The 6,000-nt window shown below is 48.5% G+C and overlaps 1 pseudogene; it reads right to left on the bottom strand.

The window, feature by feature from the left end:
* Positions 1–382: 382 nt before the first annotated feature.
* The window catches only part of LOC135549429 (E3 ubiquitin-protein ligase RNF43-like), a 112,295-nt pseudogene continuing 106,677 nt past the window's right edge, over positions 383–6,000 (bottom strand).

Here is a 6,000-nt window from a genome sequence, read left to right as displayed (position 1 = left end):
ACGACATGGTTCATGTCCTTTCTGAGCCGAGCGAAGCTCCACCCACACTGCACTGCTGTTCTGGTGGCAGACCTACCTTTAGGTTCAAATAGAATTTTAAATATTTCACATACTTGAGCATTTGCATATTTTATCCTGACTGGAGTGCACGCCAGATGGGCGGGGTTTACATTTTTTTAGGACTATAACATTGGTCCCATGAATCAAGCACAGCTACAGTATTTGAAATATGTCAAATACAGTTTGAACCCAGGTCTGTGTGGAGGGCCCCTCCCATCCTTCACTGGCCACCAAACCAGCTCTCAGGTCAAACATACTACGTAACCACTGGCAACATGAGAAATGACATGAGCAAAACAAAAATAGCTTGTAATAACATAGATCAGTCTGGTTCTTTCTTTTAACGATGAAAAACACAATTACAAAAAAAAATAATGTTTTTACCGAACCACAAAACAAACTAAATGTGATGGAAACAGCTGCCATTATTGAATGAACCAACACAAGTCCCCATACTAGCCTCTAATGACCTCTCAGGATGACCTTTCAGGATGACCTTTCAGGATGACCTTTCAGGATGACCTCTCAGGATGACCTCTCAGGATGACCTCTCAGGATGACCTTTCAGGATGACCTCTCAGGATGACCTTTCAGGATGACCTCTCAGGATGACCTTTCAGGATGACCTCTCAGGATGACCTTTCAGGATGACCTCTCAGGATGACCTCTCAGGATGACCTCTCAGGATGACCTTTCAGGATGACCTTTCAGGATGACCTTTCAGGATGACCTTTCAGGATGACCTCTCAGGATGACCTTTCAGGATGCTCACTGCTTGTAGGTCCAGCTAAGAAAATAACTGTTCTCCCCTAATGATAAGTTTCTTGTCTCTTTTCCGTAGCTCTGAGTACCTTAGTAAAACCCACGCCGAAGGGAAACATTTCTGAATCTGATTTGAGTTAGGCTGGAAAGAGCAAGAAACCTCCATGTACGGGTGTCATACATGATCCAATGCTTGTCTACATTCTGTATCTACACAAATAAAGGACTTTAAGGATATTAATTATTACTGAGTAGTACCTCATAGTATAATTGATTAAGTACTCAATCAACCACTCAAGGAATCAGACATCCAATATGTCTATGTGATTTCTAATGAGGGAGATGGTTGGGGAATTTTGTGATGTGAATCGAGGCTCAAGCCCTGAGCAGTGATCATTCCTTGTGGTCACTAAGGCAACCTGGGAACTTGTTGGTATTGAATTATTCCTGTAATTTACAAAACAAAATAAAAACAAGATGAAAAACAAAACAACAACAAAAACATTTCCAGCATCTCCCAGTCAGTCTCCATCTTGAAACACAATCACTAAGCAACAACAAATCTCCCAATCAAACCCATTGAAATCCTGGCAATTTGAGGTCCATACAGGACTTGTGCTTATTGTTTGAATTGATGGTCAAAATAAATAAACTTCAAAACAATCAGAATCTCATAGACTCATTTTGATCGTTGTGGGACAGACGGAACTCTGAGCACTGACTGGGGGATTCTGGGAAGTGTAGTCTGAATGCAGCTATTAAATGTGGAATTATTTGGAAGACTTGAGAAACATGGCCGCGCGATGATGTGTTTGTCCGTTCCGGCTCCTGTGTACGTAGCAGCGTGAAGTTGGGGATGCAACTCGCGAGTCCTCACACACCGGACTCCTCCTCGGATCCTGGAGGTAGAGAAAAAGACGACAGGTTTATTTACCTCTTCAACGCACAGAGACACGACACACATGGGGCTCTTCCTCAATTCCTCTCTCCTCACCTTCTTTGCCAAAATGCAATTCATTCAACTTCCCTCCAATTAGGTTGATACGTAGGTGAGGAGATAGAATACAAAGAAGCACGGAAAGACAAATTGGGCTTAAGACATAAAAACGATGACCTTAGAGAATACTATTCCTATGGGGAAAACGATGACCTAAGAGAATACCATTCCTATGGGGAAAACGATGACCTTAGAGAATACCATTCCTATGGGGAAAACGATGACCGTGGAGAATACCATTCCTATGGGGAAAACGATGACCTTAGAGAATACCATTCCTATGGGGCAAACGATGACCTTAGAGAATACCATTCCTATGGGGCAAACGATGACCTTAGAGAATACCATTCTTATGGGGAAAACGATGACCTTAGAGAATACCATTCCTATGGGGAAAACGATGACCCTAGAGAATACCATTCCTATGGGGAAAACGATGACCTTAGAGAATACTATTCCTATGGGGAAAACGATGACCGTGGAGAATACCATTCCTATGGGGAAAACGATGACCTTAGAGAATACCATTCCTATGGGGCAAACGATGACCTTAGAGAATACCATTCCCATGGGGAAAACGATGACCTTAGAGAATACCATTCCCATGGGGAAAACGATGACCTTAGAGAATACCATTCCTATGGGGAAAACGATGACCGTGGAGAATACCATTCCTATGGGGCAAACGATGACCTTAGAGAATACCATTCCTATGGGGAAAACGATGACCGTGGAGAATACCATTCCTATGGGGAAAACGATGACCTTAGAGAATACCATTCCCATGGGGAAAACGATGACCTTAGAGAATACCATTCCCATGGGGAAAACGATGACCTTAGAGAATACCATTCCCATGGGGAATACGATGACCTTAGAGAATACCATTCCTATGGGGAAAACGATGACCTTAGAGAATACCATTCCTATGGGGAAAACGATGACCTTAGAGAATACCATTCCTATGGGGAAAACGATGACCTTAGAGAATACCATTCCTATGGGGAAAACGATGACCTTAGAGAATACCATTCCTATGGGGAAAACGATGACCTTAGAGAATACCATTCCCATGGGGAAAACGATGACCTTAGAGAATACCATTCCTATGGGGAAAACGATGACCTTAGAGAATACCATTCCTATGGGGAAAACGATGACCTTAGAGAATACCATTCCTATGGGGAAAACGATGACCTTAGAGAATACCATTCCCATGGGGAAAACGATGACCTTAGAGAATACTATTCCTATGGGGAAAACGATGACCTTAGAGAATACCATTCCTATGGGGAAAACGATGACCGTGGAGAATACCATTCCTATGGGGAAAACGATGACCTTAGAGAATACCATTCCTATGGGGAAAACGATGACCTTAGAGAATACCATTCCCATGGGGAAAACGATGACCTTAGAGAATACTATTCCTATGGGGAAAACGATGACCTTAGAGAATACCATTCCTATGGGGAAAACGATGACCGTGGAGAATACCATTCCTATGGGGCAAACGATGACCTTAGAGAATACCATTCCTATGGGGCAAACGATGAACAAGACGGCAGTTGTTCACATCATATGTAGCTATAAAAAAAAGGTTAAGGACTGGTTGAACACCCACCCTGATTATTGTGTAATGTTTGGCAGTATAAACATAAGTCTGTGTTGCGGTCGTCCGCTGGGCTGTGGGGGCCGTGGTGGCGCCTGCTGGATGGGGGTGGGGTTATGTCCATAGGGACCCCAAGCCCGGGTCCCAGCAGCTGGGGCTCAGAGTGGGCCTGCTGCACTCGCTTCTGCCACACCACTTGGTGGGGCCCTCCACAGCAGGGCCAGTCCTCTAGGCCCCCAGGGGCCTCATTCCTCCAGAGTCCAGGATGAGGGGCACAGGCATGGAGAGCAGAGCGGGGGGCAGGTCGGGAGGGGGGCAGCAGTAACCCTGGTCATAGTGGATGTGGATGCTACAGTCGTCTTGCGGGTCCAGGTTCTGTCGGAAACGCACTGAGGGGCCGTGGACCACACAGTCGCCCAGCCGGCATGCCCTCCGGTGGGGGTGGCCCCCGTGGCAGTGGTCCTGGTGACAGCAGGTGGGTGGGGGTGGTAAGGGGGCTGGGGTTACCAGGACTGGAGGGGGGCCTGAGGGGTGGCTGAGCTCATGGCCCTGACCCTCTGTCCCGTCGCCATGGGCCCCTCTACTGTCTGTGTGGTCTGCCTTAGGGCAGTGACAGGGGCTGTCTCTCAGAGGGCACAATGGGGGATCTTTGTCCAGAGCCGGGGGAGATCCTGACTCATGGCCAAAAGCAGTAGCCCCCAGCTCCTCGTCCGACCCCTTGCCTGGCCCCTGGCCCTGGGCGTGCACCCTCTCCCCTTCCTCTCGGTAGTGGTGGTGACGGTGGCGGTGGTAGTGGACGTGGCTAAACACAGCCTGCTGCTGTTCCTCAGAGCACCCTCCTCTTCTTCCTCCTCCTCCTCGTCCTCTGTCTCTGTTCACCACTGAATCCAGGGACCTGGGTCTTTGGGCCACTGCCTCCATGCTGTCCCTGCGGCCTGTCGGTCCCGGTCCCGGCCCGTAGTACACAAACGGATCATAGTCACTGCTCAGGGAGCTGCGGAACGTGGACCAGCTACCATACACACCCTGCAGGGACACGTCAGTACAGTTGAGGACCGAGTCACTGGAGGACCCATGACAGGGGCCAGAGCTGGAGTCACTGGCCGGCCCATCAGCCAGGTAGCCACTGTGCTCTGTCCGGTAGCTCCCCCCAGAGCAGCTGCCCCCTTCGTTCCCCCGGCTGTGGGCTCCTCCTGCGGAGGCGCGGGGAGCAGAGGGGGCGTGGTGGAGCCTGGAACTGGACGCGCTGCGCTGGGATGGGCAGCCGGAGCGGTAGGCGTGGCAGGAGTGGCGGGGCCCGGGGCCGTAGTGGGTCTCCATAGGGTGGCCTGCTGTCTTGCAGCTGCCCCCGGCTCTGTGGGGCCTTCCGGGGCCCTCTGCAGGGTGGAGGTATCCGCAACCAGGGCCCAGGGGCCGGCTAGGGAGGAAGCGGTGAGTCTGGGGGTCCAGAGGCGGGGAGCCGCTATAGTGGCCCAGGGAGGGGTATGGACCAGAGGGACCGCGGGGGTAGTGAGGCCTCATGGAGAAGGGGATGGGGTGGGTGTGGAGGAAACCCTGGCTGTGCTCGGGGGTCTGCTGTAGTCTGGTCCTCCGTGGCTGTCCAGACAGCTCTGAACCTGTGGAGCATTACAACACACAGTCAGACAGACAGGATACACAGACAGACAGACAGACAGACAGACAAGCAACACACACACACAGTTAGACAGACAGACAGACAGACAAGCAGCACACACACAGTTAGACAGACAGACAGACAGACAGACAGACAGACAGACAGACAGACAGACAGACAGACAGACAGACAGACAGACAGACAAGCAGCACACACACAGTTAGACAGACAGACAGACAAGCAACACACTCACGCACACAACGTTTGAAACTGTATTTTCACTGTATAGTTCCCTCAGCCAGTATAATAGTAATACAACTGAAGAGTGGGTAAAGGTTCTTGTGCTTCCTCCTCTTAGGCTCACTGTAGAGCTCCCCTATTTTATTTTTATTTTATTTTCTATTGAACAACTTTAAAAGCCAGACAGACAGACAGACAGACAGACAGACAAGTCATTACAAAAATTACAGACAAACAACATGGAAAAACACAGTTAGACATTGACAGCTATGTCAGACATGATGTTGACCAAAAAATGTCACACTCAAAAACGCACATGTCCTTACCCACAATGTTGACCAAAAACCCTCGTGGCTATGTCATGTCCTTACCCATGATTTGACCAAAAACTGCTATGTCATGTCCTTACCCTGACCAAAAGCCAGTATAATGATGTAATATGGCTATGTCACTTAATGATGTTGTGGGTAAAGGTTCTTGGCTATGTCATGTCCTCACCTTGATGTTGCGTGGCATGTCATGTCCTTACCCATGATGTTGCTGGCTATGTCATGTCCTTATTTTATTTTTATGTTTTTATTTTCTACCCATGATTGACCAAAAACCTTTATATAACCATGATGTTGACCAAAAAGGGCAATGTCATTGATGATTTAAAATCTCTATGTTTTCAATGATGTTGACCAAAAATCCTGTCATGTCCTTACCCATGAT

Source organism: Oncorhynchus masou, chromosome 12 (assembly GCF_036934945.1).
Source record: "Oncorhynchus masou masou isolate Uvic2021 chromosome 12, UVic_Omas_1.1, whole genome shotgun sequence".
In the NCBI taxonomy this organism is placed as follows: Eukaryota; Metazoa; Chordata; class Actinopteri; order Salmoniformes; family Salmonidae; genus Oncorhynchus; species Oncorhynchus masou.
This window is presented reverse-complemented; position numbering and strand designations above follow the sequence as displayed.